The sequence below is a fragment of the Eubalaena glacialis genome, chromosome 13 (genome assembly GCF_028564815.1).
Source record: "Eubalaena glacialis isolate mEubGla1 chromosome 13, mEubGla1.1.hap2.+ XY, whole genome shotgun sequence".
NCBI lineage: Eukaryota > Metazoa > Chordata > Mammalia > Artiodactyla > Balaenidae > Eubalaena > Eubalaena glacialis.
This window is the reverse complement of record NC_083728.1, coordinates 38,249,445-38,273,572: the sequence shown is the minus strand read 5'-3', so window position 1 is coordinate 38,273,572 and position 24,128 is coordinate 38,249,445. Positions and strand designations below refer to the sequence as shown.

Sequence of the window (24,128 nt, the reverse complement as noted above, 5' to 3'; positions counted from 1 at the left end):
AATAAAATGAACGTGGCGGGCGGAGAGGACGACGAGGGGGGGCGCCTGGGGTGCCAAGCGGCTCGCCTAGCTTAGCAGGCGCTGAGGGGGAGCCCCTCCCTCGGGGGAGGCCAGAGGGCGGGGGTCTGGCGCGGAGAGGGAGGTGGGTCCGGGCCGGCGCGGGGGCGGGCGGCTCTGCGGCTCCCCGCCCCTGGCCCGCCCCTCCGCGGCGCCATTTTGCAGGCGGCTGTTGCTGGGACCATAGGCTGCGGCGGTTACTGCGGAGCCGAGGCGTGGCGGCAGGACGGGATCCCGGCGGTCTGCAGCCAGGTGAGAGCCGGGCCGCCGCGCCCCCCGCCCGTCCCGCGGACCGCACCTGCCGGGCCTGGCTGCGAGGGGCCCGCCGCGCCCACGAGGCCGACCAGGCACGGCCCCCGCGCGCTGTCAGCGGCGCGGCCTGCGCCCCCATACCCCGGCCCGTCTCCGGGGTCCCCCGACCACCCTGACCGCGGGGCCCAGGGATGCCCGGCGACCCGCAGCCCCGCCGGGCCCCCGGGCGCTCACCCCTGCCTGCGGCCGGAGCCGCCGCGCGCTCGGGCCCTGAGGCCGCGCCGCGGGGAGGCGAGTGGGGTCCCCCGGGGACCCGGTCCCCGCCGCCTCCTCCCCGGCCCTCGGCCCGCGCGGCCTGGGGTCGCTCTCCGGTCGGCCCTCCGCAGGCGGTGCGCGCGGGCATCCCCGTGCCCCCAGGAATGCAGGGCCATCAAGAGGGGCAGCGGAGGGGGGTGCCTTTTACATTTTTGTCTTCTTTCTCCCCTACAATGGCTGCGCCGAGTATTTAGGAGCTCTCGCTCCGACCCCAGGGCCTTTCTGTCTGGCCAGTTCCCCGGGGGTCGCGGTACCCCTTGTTGCCACCTTGCTGGAAAGAGAAATTGTCATTTTCGAGTGTGACTAGTTTATGGGCGCAGAATTTTCTCCTTCCTATGACTCTAGATGTCCCTTTGATGGGCAGCTGATAGGGATTCGGCCTACAGGCTGGGGGTTTTAAGCATGACTGATGGGAAATTCTTGATTGTCAACCCAAAGGGTAAGTGAAGGCAACTGTAGGTGGAAGAAAGTCACTTATAAGGGATTTCTGGGTCTGAGACATTAGCAGTTGCTGACTACTTTTAGTCGTGCAGTGATGGGAGAGAGGAGGGGGAAGATGCTGTCCCTGCTGATATTTGGACGTCTGTGTGCAGAGAAGGCTGGGCAGTGTGAGGACGTGCACAGTCTGGTTTGAGCTGTCATTAATTGGCATGTGATCTCCCTCACCCAGTTTCTTCCTCTCTGAAGCCAGAGGTTAGAATCACGGATGGTTGGAACATTTTAATTGTTATATTTTTGCATTTGAATGCTGTTGGACTGGGGCCTCGCCCTTCCAAGCTATCTAGACCTGCCTTTTCACCTTTGCATATGACTTGGCCCACTTGGCCCCTGAAGGTGAGTCTGGTGAGATTTATAAAAAGGGCCTTTTGGCTCAGAAATTCTGAATTCTGTACAGGGTCATGGTTGACTCTATCAGGGTCACTTGTGAACCTATCACTACTGGTCTCTTTTCACTCATCCAAAATTTAATAGCTTTTGGGCACCTGCCTTTTAGAAGCCCAGCAGTGGGTGTGCACAGTGTAAGCCCTCATGACACACCTGTTAGTTAAAAGGGGGTGAGTAGGTGTGTCCAGCTGACAATCTGTTTCACCTGATAGCCTGAACATGAGCTATCTGCTTTCTAGACTATATCGTTGCCAAAATGGTGACCAGCTTCTTTCTTTGAATACCAGGGCATTTCTCTTTTGGTTTCTTTGCTTGGAGTGGGGAGTGATTTTTTTTTTTTTTTTTTAAAGAAACTAGGTATTTCAATAACTTTTCATAGTAGTTCCCCCCCACTCCCAAAGATGGTTTTGTGGCAGTTGTGTTTTCTGAATGTGGCACAGTCAAGCCGAATTTTAATGTCTGTTAGGATGTTTCAAAAATGCTTATGAAAGTACCTGTCTAGAATATTGGATAGGGTTTTGCTAGGTTTCATGCCACACTGCCTATCTGGTTTGTGTAGCAAAGGCTAGTGGATTTATAATAGCATTGCAGAAATGAGTTAGATGTACATCAGCTAATTTGGTGACAAGTGCTGTTAATCCAAATATTATTGACTAAAACCCAATCTTTTGCCTTCAAGTAGCCTAAGGTCTAGTGTGTTGGATACTGGAAATCCTGAGTTGGTTATTGCCACCATCTTCAGTGTCTCCAGAGACAAACCTGGGATCCATTTGGGTACTCATTTCTGGCATCACTGGTGACTTAAGGTTTTTTCCCATTGTGGTTAAGGGAATTAAAAATCATCAGTCATAATTTGCAATTATATAGTGCTTTGTACTTGTAAATGAAAGCTTTTTAAAAACTTATTTTTATTTAATCCTCTTATGCTGTTTTATTTATTTATTTATTTATTTATTTATTGGCTGTGTTGGGTCTTAGTTGCTGCGCGCGGGCTTTCTCTAGTTGTGGCGAGCGGGGGCTACTCTTTGTCGCCGTGCTCGTGCTTCTCATTGGGGTGGCTTCTCTTGTTGTGGAGCACAGGCTCTAGGCGCGCGGGCTTCAGTAGTTGTGGAACGTGGGCTCAGTACTTGGGGCTCACAGGCTCTTGAGCACAGGCTCAGTAGTTGTGGTGCACGGGCTTAGTTGCTCTGCGGCATGTAGGATCTTCCCGGACCAGGGCTCGAACCCGTGTCCCCTGCATTAGCAGGCAGATTCTTAACCATTGCGCCACCAGGGAAGTCCCTCATGCTATTTTAACTTAAACATTTTGCAGTCCTTCCCTGACCTGTTTCCAGGCCTTGCCTAAAAAACTCCCAACATGCTAGTCTGTTCCCAGTGCCAGGTAACCTCATTAATTCATTTTCATTCCCTGCTCTTTTTCCAGTTATTCTCTCCCTAGAGGGCCTGAGTCTGGGCTTGCTTTCTTTCTTTTGCTGGGGAGCATTCCTGCTTCAGGTTAAGCTGTGAGCTACTACTAAGCGGTTTAAACTGGTCCTTTGTGCTCCTTATGGCACTCTCTTCATTTTCTCCTTGGCTTTGCTATTTCTGGCCTGTTGTTTTGTCACCGGTTCTAGATTGTTGTCTCTGTAAGAATTGAGGTCTGCTTGCAGCTTATGCTTTTCACAGGCCTCCCCACATTTAATACATGTATTGACTGCCGACTGTGTACCAGGTAACTACCTTGGTGCTCCAGATGCTGCATGGAGATTTCTTCACCACACAGAGCTCACACTCTAGTGTGGAGGCAGACAATGAGACTTTGTGCTCTGAAGAAGAATCTGGCAGGATTGGGGGTATTAAGTGTTGCCGTGGGAGCTGAAATTGTAGGAAATGTAGAACGGGAAGCTCTGAGTCATCTTTGAGTGAAGATGTGAAGGAAGTGAGTCATATGGATATCTGGGGGAAGAGCATTCCCGTGGAGGAAACTGCAGATGCAAAGGCCCTGAGGCAGGAGAAAGAGAGAATGACTGAGATCTGAAAGACAATGGGAGTTGAATCATTTAAGGCTGCGTGGCACCTAGGAAGGCCTGTAGATTTTACTTTGAGGTGGGGTAGGAGCCATTGGAGAATTTTGAATAGAGGAGGGATAGAGACATGCTGGTTGTTGATGTGTGAGAATAGAATGAAGTCAGGGTGAGCAGGGTAGGGCTGCAGGACAGGCAGCTAGTACAGGGCTGAAGATGGTGATTGAGTGGAGGTGGGTGCTGGTGGGGTGGTGGTGAGAAGTGTCGGATTGTGAGGTGGGGCTGAGGAGATTGCTGATGGACCGTCTGTGGGGGGTGAGAGAGGGAGTTGAGGGCAACGGCAGGGTTTCTGGCCTAAGCACCTAGAAGGAAAGTGGCTGCCCCAGGAGCCACATGCCACATGATATGTTAAGTTGCCATGCCAACCTGATGCAACTAAATGCAGTGGTAAGGAGAGGGTGGATGTTTTGGGGGAGGTCTTCTTCCATGGAAATGTAACTCTTCTTGGGAACTTCTCATTGTCCTTTGTCTTAATTCTCTCTTCTGACCTCAGGCAGGTAAGTCCCTCACCTCAAGTCTAGGTGGCCTCTAAGACCCTCCTTGAAAATTTACCCCATAAAGGAAAGTTCCATCTACTTGTTTTTTCATAACCATCTCTTGCATTACTTCATATTTTTTTTGTTGTTGTTGTTATGCAGGCCTAAAATCTAAAGGTAACACAAAAAGCAAAAATTTGGATTCATCAAAAATGGCCTCTGACAAGTCCCTACATCTTGGGAAGTGTGATAGACATGATTTGCATATACACTATATACAGAAATATCTAAGTATTCAAGTGTAATGGGTACAGTAGTGGATACTGCATAGGCTCATGGAGGATCATACTTAGGACTTCAATCAAGTAGTCTCACTGCCTGTGAACTTTTCAGCAACTTAAGAGTGCAGCTCGCAGCCTCTTCCTGTTAGCCATGGTCTTGACTCCAGTTCTTCCTTCATCATTGTTTCTCTGTACCCTTGATGAGTTCTTCAGTTTCCTCCTTCAGTGAGGGGGTCAGGGTTGCACTGGGCCTCATGTTGCCTGGTTGCCACAAACCATGGCTTTTTATGGTCTGTGGTCCAGAAAGCCTTCTTTACTCACGGGTTCTTTCCACAGGTTTTTCCCAAAGCAGCTGATCCTTCAGTCTCTTTGTGTCACTTGCCCTGGGGCATCTCAATGAGTGCCTGGTGGAGGTTCACCCGTCTGGGTGGCCACCTCTCTCTCATTTATGTGCATGTGACTCTTACAGAGTTGAATCTTCCCATCTTCTAAGTTGAACTCAAGAGCAGTTTAAAACTCTTCTCTCCAGGAACCTCTCTAAGCAGTAGAGGGGACCCAAGAAAGACTAGACAGTGAGCCCCATGTGATAGGACCAGTGCAATAATGATGGTGCCAATGGGTATTGACTATGTGCTGAACACTTGAGGTCACTATTGTTGGTTTCAACAGCTGGCAGCCAACGTGGTTCTGGTCTGCATCTTATCAGTGAAGGAACTGGAGCTTGATAAACTTTTCTAGTTTAACTCTTGGGTCTTGAATTCTGCTCTTAATGCTCCAGTAAACCTTGGGACCCTCAATGATAGAATGCTATTCCCAAGTCTTGCCTGAAGGTCTGTGTTTCTTAGCTCCTGTTGGCATAGAAGACGGCAGAGAAACTAGTGTCAGTTGGTCAACAGGTGCTTTGCCTAGCACTTCCTGTGTTTATTAATGGCATTTAATCACAGCAGCCCTATGGAAATAGGTATTACTATTCCCATGTTACATCTGAGGATGCTGAAGTTGGTGGTGGGCAGCTCCTTGCGCAAGGTCATAGTAGCTGAGTCAGAATTTGACGCAGGGCTGGTCTGATTGCCATGCCCCTTGGGTGGGTGTGGGGGAGGGGGAGGTGGGAGTGGCATGAGTAAAGGTGGAGGGGCTTGTGAGAGGGGTTGAATGTGTCAGGATGGTTGGAGGGAGGCTGAGGATGAGGTAGGTGGAAAGGGTGTACAGAGCTTAAAGGTCCTTTTGATGCTATATTATGGGGCTTGAATTTTGTCTGGAAGACCACCAAGAAATTCCCAGAAGGGGAGTGACTTGTAGAGATGTACATTGTAGGAAACTCTGGGGCAGTGTGGAGGGTACATGCTGAGGCTGAAGGAGAACAGATCCTCCTCGCTTTCTCCTGCCTCCTCTTATCCATCCTGTTGTTCATTCCAGGCTCAGTGTTTTTTTCTCTGCACCCCAGCTTGGGTCCTTTGTTCCTTCCTTTCCGTCATTTATTCCTGTAGGATCCTCCCACAACCCCCTACCCCAACACATGCACATTTCTTTTATACAGGCTTCCTTTGAGGTGGCTTCCCTTTGTTCAAGTGAAGACATACATGCCCCAGCGTTAATTAAACCTGCATTAACTTTTCCATTCTGGACCAAGGCTTCATTACAGAGTTCTTGGTATAATGACTCTGTGGATGGTCTTCTCCCCCGCTTCTGATGAAAAGCACTGCTTGAAACGCTGTTTCTCACAATTCCGCTGTAGTTGGGATTTCAGTCTCCAATTCGGTGTGGCTTTCTTGTCCCCTCTGCAGTGCTGGCTTAAATTCTTTGCTGTCTCCAAAGGCATATCACCTGGTTGGGGGTACAGCCTCTTCCTTGTCTAACATGATAGATCTTAAACTTGAGAGTTTCTCATTCAGAAGGTCTGGGATGGGGCCTGGTCTGCATTTCTAACCAGTTCCCAGATGATGAGGATGCTGCTGATTGGGGAACCACCAGCACCTGTTTTTGTAAATCAGGTTTCACTGGGACATAGTCATGCCCATTCAAGAGACCATATGACCTGCAAGCCTAAAATATTTGGTATCTGGCTCTTGTAGAAAGTTTGCTTATCCCTGCTTCATAGTAATACTTATGTGGTCAGTGCTGAAAAGTTTGAGTTCAGGACTTCCCTGGTGGTCTAGTGGTTAAGACTCTACACTGCCAATGCAGGGGGCGTGGGTTCCATCCCTGGTCGGGGAACTAAGATCCCACATGCCGTGTGGTACAGCCAAAAGACAAAAAAAGTTTGAGTTCATATTTTATTATCAAGAGCTCTTCCTTTTTTTTTTTTTAATATTTATTTATTTATTTTGGTTGCGTGAGCTCTTGAGGCACGTGGACTCTTAGTTGCGGCATGCAGATTCCTTAGTTGTGACACACGAACTCTTAGTTGCTGCATGCATGCAGGATCTAGTTCCCCGACCAGGGATCGAACCCCGGCCCCTTGCATTGGGAGTGCAGAGTCTTACCCACTGGACCACCAGGGAAGTCCCTCAGGAGCTCTTTCTATATTAAGACATTGCTTCACAAATTATTCCATAGAAGTATGATACGGGGGAATATATGCATATTTTGAAGTGTTAGGGACTATAAAAAGCATGACACTTTTAAGTCTTTTTATCTGAAATTAATGTAAAGTTTATATTCTATTCCAGAAACATCAGTGCTTGGTTTAACATGAAACACTTTTCCTCCTTAATCTTTGAGTAAAGTTGATGCTGCTAGACGTGTTACATTTGATCCTGCTTTCACTTTGTTTGAGAAATATGCTATTAAGATTTGCATCTTTTAAACAAATGCTAGAGAGGGTGTGGAGAAAAGGGAACCCTCCTACACTGTTGGTGGGAATGTAAGTTGGTGCAGCCACTGTGGAAAACAGTATGGAGGTTCCTCAGAAAACTAAAAATAGAATTACTATACGATCCAGCAATCCCACTCCTGGGCATATATCTTGACAAAACTATAATTCAAAAAGATACAGGGGGGCTTCCCTGGTGGCGCAGTGGTTAAGAATCCGCCTGCCAATGCAGGGGACATGGGTTCGAGCCCTGGTCTGGGAAGATCCCACATGCCACGGAGCAACTAAGCCTGTGCGCCACAACTACTGAGCCTGTGCATCTGGAGCCTGTGCTCTGCAATGGGAGAGGCCGCGACAGTGATAGGCCCGCGCACCGCGATGAAGAGTGGCCCCCGCTCGCCGCAACTGGAGAAAGCCCTCGCACAGAAGCGAAGACCCAACACAGCCAAAAATAAACAAATAAATAAATTTATTAAAAAAAAGATACGGGGACTTCCCTGGTGGTCCAGTGGTTAAGAATCTGCCTTCCAATGCAGGAGACATGGGTTCAATCCCTGGTCAGGGAACTAAGATCCACATGCTGCGGGACAGCTATGCCCGTGCTCCACAGCTATGCCCGCGCTCCGCAACTACTGAGCCCACGTGCTCTGGAGCCCGTGTGCCACAACTAGAGAGCCCACACGCCACAACTAGAGAACCTGTGTGCTGCAACTAGAGAGCCCGTGTGCCGCAACTACTGAGCCTGCATATTCTGGAGCCCCTGCGCCACAACTATAAAGAAGCCTGTGCACTGCAACAAAAGACCCCACATGCTGCAGTGAAGATCCCGTGTGCTGCAACTAAGACCCAAAACGGATAAATAAATAAGTAAATAAATAATTTTAAAAATTAAAAAAAAGATACATGTACTCCTATGTTCATAGCAGCACTGTTCACAGTAGCGAAGACATGGAAGCAACCTAAATGTCCATCGACAGATGAATGGATAAAGAAGATGTGGTACATACATACTATGGAATACTACTCAGCCATAAAAAAGAACAAAATAATGCCATTTGCATCAACATGGATGCACCTAGAGATTATCATGCTAAATGAAGTAAGTCAGAAAGAGAAAGACAAATATCATATGATATCACTTATATGTGGAATCTAAAATATGGCACAAATGAACTTATCTGTGAAACAGAAACAGTCTCACAGACATAGAGAACAGACTTGTGGTTGCCAAGGGGGAGGAGGGGATAGAGGAGGAATGGAGTGGGAGTTTGGGGTTAGTAAATGCAAACTATTACATATAGAATGGATAAAAAACAAGGTTCTACTGTATAGCACAGGGAACTATATTCAATATCCTGGGATAAACCGTAATGGAAAAGAATATAAAAAATGTGTATATGTGTATAACTGAGTCACTTTGCTGTACAGCAGAAATTAACACAACATTGTAAATCAACTATACTTCAATAAAAAAATAAATTTAAAAAAATTTGCATTTTTTGGTCATAAGTTGCGAATATATGCTGTATGCTTTGAATTCAAATCTGTCAGTTGTTTATCCTTCCCATGCCTTCTCTATCCCAAGATTTTATAAATATGCGTGTATATTTTCTCTTAGTTCTTTTTTTAATATTCAGCTATAATTAGTATTTGTATTAGAGTATGGTATGAAGTAAGGATTTTTTTTCTCTACATTAATTCCAACACCATTTATTCATTAATTCATTCTTTTCTTATTAACTTAATAACCATAATCGTATGCTGAATCCTTATATCTGTCATGGGACTTATTGTGTTATTCCATTTATCTGTGTATTCCTTAGCCATGACCTTGCTATTTTCATCATAATAATCACTTTATAGTAAGCTTTACTATGTAATAGTGCCTATGCTCAATTTTTTTCCCAGTATGTTTCAGTTTAGGGTTTCAAAATAACTTTTAATGGGCAGTTTCATTGAACGTTTGTTAATTTGGGGAGACTTTTCATCTTTATAATATTGAATTGTTCTGTCCATAAACAAACCTTTTGATTCATACAGATCTTTAGTAGCTCTCATTTTTTAGATTCTTCCTAATGTATGGTCTACAGATCACTTATTGATTGCTCTTTATTTTAAAATACTTGCTATTTAGAATGAGGTGATTTTCCTCCTTCTCCTTTACATATACACTATTTCCTAATTGGTGTAAAGCAAGTATACTGCATGCAGTCTGTATCTCTTGTAACTGACCTCCTATGTTGTTCAGCTTAGTTAACGCTAGCCAAAATCTGTACACTTAACAAAATAAAAAGTTATTTCTTGCTCACATTTTTCTAGGTGGTTCTCCCCTAACTGGTGAGTTGGGGATTTAGACTCCTTCCACCTTATAACACAATTGACTTCAAAATCTGGCCTCTAAGTTTGCCAGACTTTGGCAAATTTTGTGTATGGAAGATTTTTTTTATGGGTCAAGCTTGGAGTTAGTAGTATTTTCTTCCACAGTCTCTTGGCCCTATCCTAGATGCAAGGGAGCTGGGAAACAGAGTCATTTTGTGTGTCAACAAGGAAAATGAAATAGCACCGTGCCTGGTGTACTACCTAACCAAACTCTGTTATTCTTACTTTTCAGTTGATTCTCTTTAGTTTCTTAAATAGGCAGTCATAATAGCTGCAAACCATCATTTGTTTTTTTTTCTTCTTAAATACTTCTTTTTCTTAATATAAACTGCAGAGTACTTACAGAACAGGTTTAAATGGTAGTTTAAGTGGTAGTGGTCCTTCTTATTTTCAATATTTATTGGAATGCATTATTGTATATAATCTTTAATGATAGTAAAGTATCCTATTTTCAATGTCTTTTTCACTAAATTACAATATACATAGTGTTTTGAATAAACAAAGTTTGTCACCTTGACATTGACCCTGGAATTTTATGTACCATAAAAAAAATTCTTGGTAGAGTCTGTCCCTGTTTTTGTGGTAATTCTCCAAATTCAGTTTCTATGCTGATTTAAGGATGACCTCAAATTTCTTGCTGGAAGGAATTATACAAGTTATATCTTTCCTTCAGGTTCAGATATTCTGTGCTGTTTGCATCTTTTGTGTCAAGGATTCTGACCCTCAGTCTTTGAAAATGTTCTCTCCCTCAGAGAAGTTTTGTGGGTTCTTGTTTCTCGTTATTTTTTCATCCCTGTGAAGATAAACAATATACTAGCAATATCGATTTTCCCCTTTCTGTTCTCCTTTTTGTACCTGCTTTTTGACACCCAGTGTAAGTTGGGGCCCTGCATTTCCAGCAGGGATCCTGAACATCCTAGGAGCAGGAGGCTCCTCTGAACCCACGCAGAAGTCCTGGGAGGTAAATGGGGTAGGGAATCTTTTATTATTTCACTTGATCAATAAAAACAGACATGGGGTCCAATTCACTTTTTCTTTTTTTTTTTTTTTTTAAATTAATTTATATTTTGGCTGCGTTAGGTCTTTGCTGCTGCGTGCAGGCTTTCTCTAGTTGTGGCGAGCAGGGGCTACTCTTCGTTGCGGTGCGTGGGCTTCTCATTGTGGTGGCTTCTCTTGTTGCAGAGCCTGGGCTCTAGGTGTGTGGGCTTCAGTAGTTGTGGCACGCGGGCTTGGTAGTTGTGGCTCTTGGGCTCTAGAGTGCAGGCTCAGTAGTTGTGGCACACGGGCTTAGTTGCTTCACAGCATGTGGGATCTTCCCGGACCAGGGATTGAACCCGTGTCCCCTGCATTGACAGGTGGATTCTTAACCACTGTGCCACCAGGGAAGTCCCCAGTTCACTTTTTCTCATGTTTAGTTCATTGCCTAGGGTGATGCTACAAAGTGATTTCAATTTTCTTTCAATTTGTTTTTGACTCTGAGATCTTGTACTTATTGTTTTGTTTCTTTTTTTTTTTTTTGGGGGCCACACCAAGCGGCTTGCGGGATCCTTGTTCGCCGACCAGGCATCGAACCTGAGCCCGCCTGCATTTGAAGCGCAGAGTCTTAACCACTGGACCGCTAAGGAAGTCCCTTGTTTTGTTTCTTGAATAGGTGTCAATCAACTCCTAAAATATATTTTCCAGACTTTGTTTTGACTGACTCATTTTTCATCAACATATATATGTCCGTGTGTCTGTGTGTGTGTATCTCAAAAACAAGTGTCATAAAAACATTATATGCTGTGTATTCTGATAATTTTCTATTTCTATTTCACTAACTAAAAAAATTAGTTGTGATACCCAAAGCGATCTTGTGATCTGGTCATGAAATATAAGGCTCGGAAGTAAGGCCTTTGAGTTAGTACGAATAAATAACCTTTTTATTGTATGGTAAAGGAACCATATGAGGTTCTGTGGGAATGATAGGGAAGGGGCACTTGACGAATAGCCTTAAAAAAAAGCATTATTGAGATATAATTCACACACCATAAAGTCTACCCTTTGAAAGGTGCGCTTCAGTTGTTTTTAGATTTGTGTAACCATCACCACTATCTAATTTCAGAACATTTTTTTTCACCCCAAAGAGAAACCCCATACCTATTAGCAGTCATTCCCCTTTCTTCCCTCCCCCTACCAGGCCTTGGCAACCACTAATCTGTACTCTATTTCTGTGATTTTGCCTTATCTGGACATTTCATATAAATGGAATCATGCAATATGTGGTCTTTTGTGATTGGCTTTTTACTTAGCATAATGCTTTTATGGTTCATCCACCTTGTCGCAAGAATCAGTGCCACATTTTGTTTATCCATTAATGAGTTGATGGACATTTGGGTTGTTTCTAGATTTCAGCTGTTATGAATAATGCTGCTGTGTACATTCATGTACATGTTTTTGTGTGATCATGTTTTTAATTTTCTTTGGTAAATATCAAGGAGTGGAATTACTGGATTATATGGTAATTCTGTGTTTAAAATTTTGAGGAACTGCCAAACTTTTGCAAAGTGGGTGCATCAGCAATTTATGATGGTTCCAATTTCTCCACATGCATTATTGTCTGTCTTTGAGTATAGCCATCTAAGTGGGTGTGAAGTGTGTCTTGTGGTTTTTATTTGCATTTTCCTAATGGTGTGGAGCATCTTTTCATGTGCTTTTTGGCCAATTGTATGTCTTCTTTGGAGAAATGTCTATCAAATCCTTTGCTCATTTGTAAATTGAATTGTCTTTTTATTGTTGAGTTGTAAGCTTTCTTAATATATTTGACATATGAGTCCCTTATCTGATATATACTTTACAAATAACTTTTACCATTTTATGTGTTGTGTTTACTTTCTTGCTGGTGTCCTTTGAAACTTTGAGTTTTAAATTAAACTTTCTGAAATTTTAATTAAAAACTTCTGGTTTTTAATTTTGTTAAAGTCCCATTTCTCTTTTTTTGTTGCTTGTATTTTTGTTGTCATATCTAAGAAGATTTACCCCTATGTTTTCTTTGAAGAGTTTTATAGTTTATCTCATAGATTTGGGTCTTTGATCCTTTTTGTATATGGCGTGAGGTAGGGGTCCAACTTCATTCCTTTATGTGTGGATTTCCAATCATCTCAGCAACATTTTTTGAAAAGGCTATGGCTATTCTTTCCCCCATTGAATTGTCCTGGCACCCTTGTCAAAAATCACCTGACAAATGTTACGATTTATTTCTGAATTCTCAATTTTATTCTGTTGATTTATATGTTTATCTGTATACCGGTACTATACTGTCTTAATTACCACAGCTTTGTATTAAGTTTTGAAATTGGAAAACGTGAGTCCTCCAGTTTGTTCTTTTTCAAGATTGTTTTGGCTATTCTATGTCCTTTGCATTTCCATTTGAATTTTAGAATCAGTTTGTCAATTTTTACCAAAAAGGCAGATGGAATTTTTGATAGTGATTACACTGAATCTGTAGATCAATCTGGGTAGTATTGTCAAGAATTATATATATATTTTTAAACATCTTTATTGGAGTATAATTGCTTTACAATGGTGTGTTAGTTTCTGCTTTATAACAAAGTGAATCAGTTATACATATACATATATCCCCATATCTCTTCCCTCTTGCGTCTCCCTCCCTCCCACCCTCCCTATCCCACCCCTCCCTATCCCACCCCTCTAGGTGGTCACAAAGCACCGAGCTGATCTCCCTGTGCTATGTGGCTGCTTCCCACTAGCTATGTATTTTACATTTGGTAGTGTATATATGTCCATGCCACTCTCTCACTTTGTCCCAGCTTACACTTCCCCCTCCCCATATCCTCAAGTCCATTCTGTAGTAGGTCTGCGTCTCTATTCCCATCTTGCCCCTAGGTTCTTCATGACCATTTTTTTTTTTTTTTTTTAGATTCCATATATATGTGTTAGCAAGAATTATATATTTTTAATTGAAAAATTTCTTGAGAATATATGAATCTGCACTAGGAGCAATACATTCTGATATTTTCTTCTAGTCTGTTCCATTCTTTTATTTATTTTTTAATTAAAAAAGTTGCTGGCCCCAGCCCACTGCATTGATTTCTCTACTCACTCTGGTGAGTCATTATCTGATGTTCGAAAAACATGCTTCAAGTCAGTGGTCCTTAACCTTGACAGCAAATTGGAATCAACTAGGGTGCAGTTGATCAGAATACAGCAAAAGCATAGAGGTTTTAAAAAATCTCCCAGGTGATTCCAGTGTGCTGCCAGGTTTTGAGAACCCTTGCTTTAAATGAACTAAAATGCAGATATTTGCTTTTAAAGACTTTGCATAGTTGACTAAACATACTGTGAGATCCTCATGTGTGAAGCATTAGGTCACTTTGGTGAAGAATGTATTAGAGAGGTCTGTGCACTTTCTCTTAATTTAATATGATCACTGATGTTATTCTCCCAAGAAATGATTTTGCTTTTGACTTCCTCCCGGGTATGTGTAGTTGTCCCTAGTCTGTACAGAGAGCAAGGATAGAGCGGAGTCCCTGGAGAGTGTCTGTTATTTCTCAGGAATTTTATTAGTGTTCTTTTTCTTTTCACTCTAGGAAATGGGGTGATTTGAGAAGAATATGCAGGAAATTCACAGTGATTTTAGGGATTATGATATGGAGAACACAGAAGCTGTTGGTTAGAATCGCTCTTGAAGTATATGAAGCAATTGGTCAGAATTAAGATAAGAATTACTGGAAAAAGATCTGGAAGTGGGACTGGTGTCCTGTCTTAGAGATATTAAGGAATATTAGGATTGTGGTGAAAACTCATACACAAAATAGTTTCGTTTACTCATTGATGATCCTTTTTTTTCTGATTTATTTGAAAGTAAAATGTCTGTGTGTATATGCATGCATACATATATGTTTATTTGTGTGTGTTTCAAAATAGAGATCATACAGGGCCTTTTTTTTTTTTTGCTGTGGTGAACATAATACAATGGTGAACAGCCTTGTACGGAAATCTATATGCATCTTTCTGATTTTTTTTCTTCAGACTACATTTTTGGAGGGGATATCATTTGCATTTTTAAGGCTTTGATACATATGTAACATATATACCAGATACTTCTGCATCCAGGTTAGGGAATTACTGTTATTATTTAAACTTAAAAAAATTTTTTTAAACAATTTGGGTGAAGGATAGAACCATGTTTCTTTTGCTTTTCTTTGGTAACTAGTGAGTTTGAACACTTTTTAATGAGGTTTTTTTGCCATTTGTATTTTGTTTGGCTTACTCATTTCTTTCACCGATTTTTCTAGTCTTGTGTTCATCTTTTTCCTGGTGATTTATAGCAGTTCTCTCTTTTTTTTAAGTTTATTTACTTTATTTATTTTTGGCTGCGTTGGGTCTTCGTTGCTGCGTGTGGGCTTTCTCTAGTTGCAGCGAGTGGGGGCTACTCTTTGTTGCGGTGCGCAGGCTTCTCATTGCGGTGGCTTCTCTTGTTGCGGAGCACGGGCTCTAGGCACATGAGCTTCAGTAGTTGTGGCTTGTGGGCTCAGTAGTTGTGGCTCATGAGCTCTAGAGTGCAGGCTCAGTAGCTGTGGCACACGAGCTTAGTTGCTCCGCGGCATGTGGGATCTTCCTGGACGAGGGCTTGAACCCGTGTCCCCTGCATTGGCAGGCGGATTCTTAACCACTGAGCCACCAGGGAAGCCCAGCAGTTCTTTTTATATCCAGGATATTAGCACTTTAATAAATGTTACAGATATTTTGCCCATTTTACCTTATAATTTTATTTTATGATGTATTCAAGACATACATTTTTTTATTTGTAGTTCATTTTTCTTGGGGTTTTCAAAATAAAAATCTAATCTTTTTTCAAAGGAAATATTTTTCTTAAAGATGAATAATCAGAACATGATTTTGTTTAAAATATTTTTTAGATTTCAAATTTGCTTGTCTGTTAAAATATGCTTGGGATAATCAGCTGAATTAAAAAATAAAATTTGAACTTGAAGATTTTTCAACATCTTGGTCCCAATAAATGGGAACTTTAAGTGGTGTGGTCTGAAAGTTGGGTGCTCTTATTCTAAGCAGCCAGAAAGTGAGGCTAGGTGTCATTTATAAACTTTCCACTCAAGTTTTAAATTTCAGTACTTTTGGTGTTTAGTGCTTGTCCCTTTGGGCACATATGATGTCTATTTTGGGTTGATGGAGCTCTTGTGCCTTAATTCCTTACTTTTGCTCCAGTACTATTAAAAAATAAAATTTGAGACTTCTGCATCATACTTTGATAATAGCCTTATGTGACTCTGATGATATCCTTTAGGCTTTTTTCAAAAAACGGGCTTCCCCTTGTATTCCAGGTCTCTAGAAACACTCATCCTAACTACATTTTAGGGCTAACTCCTCGAGGTTGTGGGCGGGGAACTTAGTGTAGCAGCGGCATGGAGTAGGCACTAAGAGCCCTCTGCCATCCTGGCACTGTTTTCCTCTCCGTAGCTTCTCATGAGAAATGAGTCTGGTCTGGGTTCTGGTTATCTTGCTGCCTCTACTGGGTGTAAGTCTCTGCTTCGGGATTTCTAAACCCTTTGTGTTCATTCTCCCACCCTCCTTTGTTGAGCACCATCTTTGGGCAGAGTGCTGGGTCAGGCACTGGGGCACAGTTCGGGAGAAGCAGCCTGTCTGGGACTCTGGCATGACCATCTCCAGGTCTTCTCTGGCATGACCATCTCCAAGTCTTCTCTGGTTTTGAGTTCAAAATTTTGACTCCCGGGATTTTAATCTGATCATTATCTAATTGTGATCACTCCTAGACATTTTGGAAAGTTTTAAGAGGTTGTGTTTTTTTTTTAAATTGAGGTATAGTTGATTTACAGTGTTGTGCCAATCTCCGCTGTACAGCAAAGTGACTCAGTTTTACACATATAGACATTCTTTTTTTTTTATATTATTTTCCATTATGGTTTATCCCAGGAGATTGGATATAGTTCTCTGTGCCATACAGGGAACCTTGTTGATTATCCATTCTAAATGTAATAGTTTGCATCTACCAACCCCAAATTCCCAGTCTATCCCTCTCCCTCTCCCCCTTGACAACCACAAGTCTGATCTCTATGTCTGTGAGTCTGTTTCTGTTTTGTAGGTAGGTTCATTTGTGCCATATTTTAGATTCCACATATAAGTGATATCATATGGTATTTGTCTTTCTCTTTCTGACTTACTTCACTTAGTATGATAATCTCTAGTTGCATCCAAGGAGGTTTTGGGTTAGTGTACATAAAACAGGCTTTTCAGCTTGATTGAGCTGGGCAGTGCTCATTCACACACTGAGGCACAGTCTACTAGGGAAAATGGAACCATTTGTGTTAGCCGAGTTTGAGTTACTATCACCACTGATCACTGCCATTGGCTTGTGATATTAACTGGGTCATTTTGCCAAGAATATAAATCAGGCATTAGTGCCTGATTTAGGTAATTAGGTAGATTGGCAAGACCCCCATTTTTCTTGAACTAAGTTTTTATTATCCCATTTGTAATCTGGGATTAAATAAGTGAAGGAAAGGCGTCTTATTTTTTTTGAAATACAGTTGCAACTTAAGCATGTGGGCAAAAATTTTTAGTGACTCTTTTTGCATATGTATTTATGAATTTTAAACTTTTTTTCTAATCACAAATATAATACACATTCATAAGTAATGTATAAAACAAAAAAGCATAAAGAAATGACATCACCTGGAATCTGACACCCAGGGAGGATCACTGTTAATGTTTACGTAAGTGTCTATACTGCCTGGCTTTTCAAATAAGTGTAGTTTTTATATAAAAATGATGTTCTGCCTATTTTCCCCCCACTTAGTAGCAGATCATGACTATTTCCCCATGTCATCAGATAGTGTACTATAGAATGGCTTTGTAGTATTTTATCATAAAGTACTTTACTGTCATAATTTACTTAGACTTGTTCTACAACTAAAGTTAATATAATTATACTTATCTAGTTATTTTCTAGCACAGTGATTTTATTAGATATGCATTTTTTAGAGATGGATGTTACATATATTAAAATGATTTTGTGCAAAAACATCTGGCTGAAAATAATGGTGACTGTTTCTCTGATCTTGGAATGGAGAGGGACTTTCTAAGCATGAAAGTGATAGAAGAAATTGCAAAAAGATACTAGATTTGACTTAAGAGAAATTAATTTAAAAAATCCTTCATTTCAGGTGGTATAAACAAAATGGAAAAAGCAGTCTTTTGCTCTTTCTGGGGATAATTTTGCAACCCAATAAAGAGTTAATGTGCTTAATTTATAAGGAGCTCTTACAGATGAATAAGAAAGAAAACAAACCTATTGAAGAAAATGGGCAAAAGGCACTTACAGTTCATAAGAGAACTGTAGACATATGGATCAAAGAAATCAGGATTAAAACCAGATGTCATTCCTTGCATGTCATATTTGCAAAAGTTAAAAAAAAAATCTAGGAATGACAAGTGAAGTTAACATACAGTTTTCTTCTCTTGTGCTTTCTTTGTTAGCTTGTCAGTTTTTCCAGAAGAAATTGGGAAGGTTACCAATTTCCCATTTATTACCAGGAAGATTAGGAAATAACTGGCCTGTGAATTTGTCTGAGTCTGGCACCTTTCTTTGTTTTTTTTAAAATACATTTATTTATTTATTTATTTATTTATTGGCTGCATTGGGTCTTTGTTGCTGTGCACGGGCTTTCTCTAGTTGCGGCGAGTGGGGGCTACTCTTTGTAGCGGTGTGCGGGCTTCTCATTGTGGTGGCTTCGCTTTGTTGCCGAGCACAGGCTTTAGTCACGCGGGCTGCAGTAGTTATGGCATGTGGGCTCAGTAGTTGTGGCACGCGGGCTCTAGAGCGCAGGCCCAGTAGTTGTGGCACACGGTCTCAGTTGCTCCGCGGCATGTGGGATCTTTCCGGACCAGGGCTCGAACCCGTGTCCCCTGAATTGACAGGTGGATTCCCAACCACTGCGCCACCAGGGAAGTCCCTTTCTTGTGAATAATTCTTTGCTTTTGTACTTTTCTCTATTTGTTTATTGTTACTTATTCAGGATCTCAAAAAACAGTTTTCCTAAAAAAATTGCTCATTTCATCTAGATTTTCAGGTACATACACATGTGCTTCTTTTATAAGTCCTTTAAAATATACAAACTAAATGTAAAAGCATGAAGAGTATACAGTATTTTTGTGTTTGCCCTTGTTTTCAGAAGATATTCTTTGTTATATTCAGCAAGTATCATAATTTTAATTGAAGAGGTTTTGTTTTTGTTTGTTAAATCAGGAGTAGGTGTTTTGTCAGCCTGTTTGGCATCTACTGAATTGATATAATGATTTGGCTACTCAAAGTTTCTGGCCTGTGAATGGTATTGGCCATTGGTTATCTCTTTCCTGATTCTGAAGTGTTAACATCCCTTTTTAAGGAAATGGTAAAATGCAAAAATGCAAAATGCAAAATGACAATAAATGCAAAAATAAATGCAAATGCATTTGCATTTATAAATTAAATAAATAAATAAAATGCAAAAATGACAATTCTGTATTATTCCTACCACATTTTTTTGGTGACTGTTTTTTCTCTAGGAAATCAAAGTCTGGAAACCCCAGCATGTAGCACTTTTGCACACCCCTATTAAGAAACAAGAGAGGACTTCCCTGGTGGCTCAGTGGTTAAGAATCTGCCTGCCAATGCAGGGGACACGGGTTCGAGCCCTGGTCTGGGAAGATCCCACATTGCGGTGGAGCAACTAAGCCTGTGTGCCACAACTACTGAGCCTGCGCTCTAGAGCCTGTGAGCCACAACTACTGAGCCCACGTTCCACAACTACTGAAGCCCATGCGCCTAGAGCCCGTGCTCTGCAACAAGAGAAGCCACCGCAATGAGAAGCCCGTGCACCGCAACGAAGAGTAACCCCCGCTCACCGCAACTAGAGAATAGGCCACTTGCAGCAACGAAGACCCAATGCAGCCAAAAAATAAATAAATTAATTAATTTATTAAAAAAAAAAAAAAAAAAGAAGAGAAGCACTGTGAACAGTTTCCTGTGAGTGCGGAGTGGCCTTTGTTGGGGGAAAGTCGGGTGGCACGTCATTGTTCTCCCTCCACGTGATGTTTCCTTTGAAATGCTCTCAAGGGCCTGGGCTATGACGTCAGCCGGGTAGCCTTGTGTGCAAAGGGCAGGTTTTCATGTTTCCAGAGTACAGTGGAACCTACGAAGGGGAGGGGTGTTACAGGGCCACTTGACAGAAGTTCAAGGATGCTCACTTGATAACTCAGTCTTGTTTTTGTTGAGTGGCTCCTCCTGCTTAATTCCTTTCTCAAGATTCCTTTCTTAAAAATATGTTTGCATTTCCCCAATATTACTGATAGAACCTCTGACCCAATTCTGTGTTTTGATCTATGATAGTTGTTCAATAGCGTAGAAAGTGAGTTCTTCCAAACACTCGTCTTACCAATCAGCTTAAAAAAATACTTTCCAAAAATAAGTATTCAGAGTCATAGTACTTTCACTTTCAAAATTTTTCTGTGATTTGTCTAAATGATATTTTGTTAATTTGCAACTTTGCTATCATGGAACCTTTTTTTAAAACAATATTTTTTAGCTTTTTAAAGGATTTATAAAAGAAGCATATGCATGTTGGAAAATAATTCTAACTTGTCAGAATTGGATAAAGCAAATTTTGAAAGTCATATAGACTCTTATGCCCCCTACACTCAAGGAAGTTTGATGTTTAGCCATCCCAACCCATTCTTGTGTCCACAAATATGTTCTATGTAATTATACTTTTAATAAAAGTCAGATTATACTATACATGTTGTGCAACTTGCATTTTTCAAAGTACAAAGTATATAATTTGTTTCACTAAAAATAAGATATTCTTTTAAGGCTTTTCTTGTTACTTTTTTCCATGTTCTTTCCACTATTCCTCTTCTTGACTAATCTTCACTGTTGGATACCTCCCTTTTGACTCTGTAAATTTTTAATAACTTAAAATAGATTTATGGTTATGAAGATTTTATTTTGGGAAGTAAATTACCCCCTTTTTTTTTGGCCTTGCATGCAAAGTATGTTTTAGAAGGAGAAAACCATAATTTCTCTATTCATATTCTAATCATTTAAAATGACTAGTATTTTTTGTCCCAAACAGCAAAAGACCAATGTTTAGTTTCTGAAATTAAAAAAAAAAAAAAAATACAGGGTCACTGGAGGCTCGTTGAAGCCTGGACGGGTATAACTCTGATGGCATTTGTGTGCTTATTTACCTAGAGTCATCTGTGAGTGGCAATGCTAAGTTGCCCTAGAACAAACAGTGAAGTTGAAAGATTCACAGCCTAAATATTTTCCAGTGAAGAACTTGTTGGTATCTGGCTAAACTATAGTTATCTCATGCGTTTTTCTTTATAATGGAGGGTCAGGCTCATAACTGGTGTTGCATTCTGTTCCAGAGACGCTGCCTGAGTCAGGCTCTGGGTTTTTATTGTGAAATGCATGCATAGGTACAAGCATGTATAAAACACATTCATTTAATAAACGATAAGATGAATATCTGTCTACCAATCTTAAAAAAACAGAAAACCCCACCCCACAACGTACTGATACATTTTTAAGAGGCTTTAAAAGAAAGTGATTTTTGAGTAATTAAGTCTTCTGTTTTCCCACAAATACAGTACCTGCAGTTTATTCTAGTGGTGACATTGAAGGCAATGTAGAGTCATAATGAAAGGTGAGGGTTCTGCTGTCACAGTCCTGATGGGCTCTGTCCCCTGTCTTGTCATGTCTCCTATAAGCTCCAGGACCTTGACCAGGAGGCCTCACCCCTTCTGGGTTTTCTTACCTATAAAGTGTGGGCCCAGTTTTTCCCAGGGTTGTTGTGAAGATGGAATTTCACACATACGATATATAGTACAATGTCTGGCACATAGTGAGAACTAAAATCTTTAAAAAGTTTTTAAAAATTGAGGCCCTGTGCTAGGGAATATGGAGTTAAAACAATGATCAAGGAAGCCCACTGGGTAACAAAATTGACTTCTTCTGGTGCTCTAAAATACTGTCTTTCAAAATATTTTGTGCAGATGGAGAGTTAATTTTTAAGGGACTGAAAAATTTGTAATCCTGCCCAGGGATGCATTAGGGCCTTGGAGATACTCCTTTAGAGGGAAGAATAATAGAGCAAGTTCCAGGATTGAGCATGGCCCATTGAAAAGCAGACTGCATAAACCTCCTGCCAGGTTTATTATTACTTTTTATTTTGATTTACCATTTGTTTTTCTCTGGCTAGGTCTTAACTCCACTAACCGGGACTCCTCATGCTGTTTTGAGCTTGGGCTTCAGCAGCACAAGGAAATGTAGCTCAGCAGCTTGTAATGGAAAGCATAAGGACAGGTCTGCATCTGAAACACGATCTTTCTTGTTCTGCATTTTGTGACAAAGTTGTGCTGACGGTCCTTTTGTGCTTGACTTTGCCCTTTCCACATGTCAGCAAAGGTCTAAATGCAATCCTGAGAATAATTGTTAGGTTAATGCTAATGATAAGGTAATACTTCTTTAAGGCTAAATTCCACATAAGTAGATTAAACTAGAAAACAAACAGGCACGGTCTTGCCACTTATACTAATTACAAGGTAGGAGGTAAATATTTTCATTTTCATTTACATGCTTTTGACTTTTTTTTAATCCACTAACATTTGAGTGGCTGTTGCTGTTGGGGTTCTTGGTCAGGGTCACAGGTGTGAAGCCTGGGGGTAAAGAAATTGAAGACCTATTCCCTCGCTCTTATTCAGGTATTCAGCAATTTAAGTAGTGAGACTAAGCACAAATAACATTACTAAGGAACATTCTTTTTTTTCTCTCCTTTCCTTCTACCATCTCCCTCATCCCAAAGCTTGATGGGCCTTTTGGTTATTTAAAAAATTTTGCTATTATAAATAATACTGTAGTGAAATTTCTTGTACATACTTTGGAGAGACTACCCATAAGTAAATTTCTAGCAGTAAAATTGTTGGGCACAGTGATAAGATTTTCCAGTTTTTAAAATTTTGATAGATATTGGCAAATTGAGGATTGAGAAGCTGCAAGAATTTATACTCCTACTGATAAACATTCTCTCATTGTGTCTTGTCAAAACGAAATTTATTCAGTATGGTGAATGTCAAATACTACATCAATGGTATTTTTGTCTATTTAATTTTAATTTTACATACAGTGAAATAAATTCACTAGGTGTACAGTTATAAGAACTTTCAAAAATGCTTAGAGGGAATCATTCCTTTTTAAAACATATTTTTTATTTTCTAATAGAAACTATGCTTGCTATTTTGAAAAATAAATAAAACTTGGGAAATTACAAAAATTAGGAAGAAGAAAATATCCTTGATTCTCTACTTAATGACATCACTGTGAATATTTTTGTGTATTTCTTTCATTCTTTTTGTTTTCTGTGTGTAGTTTTTTTCCTTAAGCCATCATCATTAAATTGTATGTTTTGCATTCTTAAAAGTAATAATTGCTAAAGATAAGGGAGGTGAGGGGAAGGCAGCTGTGTTTGGGGATATCTGCAAAATAAATAGTCTCCCAATCCCAGAGTTTCAGTTACCATTTTTATATTTCAATTCACAAATCTCTTTCTCTGCTCTGTTCTTTCATAGAGCTTCTCTCAATTTCTGGTGGTCTTTGGTGGACACTTGTCAGATGTACATGCCACCACCAGCTTAAATTCAACACGTCCAAACTTCATTCATTACTTGCCTGTCAAATCCATTTGCTTACTTGTTTCTGAAGGGGGAACATTTTTGTTCTCCCAGAGGTCATCTTTGACACCAAGTCTTAGATTTTTCTTTTTTTTAGAAATCGCTCCCACTATCCATCCCTTTTTCTCCTTGTTGTTTCCATCGTCCCACTTGCCAAGATCCGTATAGTTGGATTAACGCAGTAGCTTCTTGATCTCCGATCTTGAGTATCCAGCGGTGGAGTCTTGCTACTCTTATCACCTGTCCAGAAGCTCATGTGTCATAAAGCTGTGTTGCATTCACATTGGACTTTGGAGACTCCGAAGACCCTGTGAGGGGTTTTCTTCCTCCGTCTCCTGCAGTGTGCCCTGGTTAGCCTGTTTTCATGCCTACCTCTGGACTGACTCCATGGTGGCCACCTGCTCAGGACTCTCCATCTTTCAAGGCTGGTGCCAAGTCCCAGTTCCCAAAAGTCATTTCTGACAGTTTCAAGCCCTGTTGAATTCCTGCTTTTCTGAGCTCTCGTGCACTGTTTGATAATTAGGCAGTGTTTCTTTAATTCACTAGTTGTTCCAGTTTGTCCAGGTATATTGCTTTACATGTACTCCCATTTCCATTTCAGTGCTTACACAGTTGTGGCAGTTCAGGAAGCTAGCCAAACAGTTGGTTTATTCCATTTTCTTTGAGACTATCAGTACAGATGCTAAAATATTGACCTCTTACTAAACTGAGAAAAAGAGAAGTCTTGATAGTACCTTTCATCATTGTTAACAGGAGCATATAGGGACTTCCCTGGTGGTCCAGTGGATAAGACTCCGTGCTCCCAGTGCAGGGGGCCCGAGTTCGATCTGTGGTCAGGGAACTAGATCCCGTATGCTGCAAC

General features: G+C 41.1%; 1 protein-coding gene across 1 annotated transcript in view; it reads left to right on the top strand.

Annotated features, from left to right (window-relative positions):
• The first annotated feature begins 220 nt into the window (after positions 1 to 220).
• The window catches only part of SLC23A2 (solute carrier family 23 member 2), a 137,868-nt gene continuing 113,960 nt past the window's right edge, over positions 221 to 24,128 (top strand). Inside the window, exon 1 of the mRNA XM_061208764.1 lies at positions 221 to 309. The gene's annotated coding sequence lies outside the window, so the exon portion shown is untranslated. The remainder of the gene's footprint in view (positions 310 to 24,128) is intronic.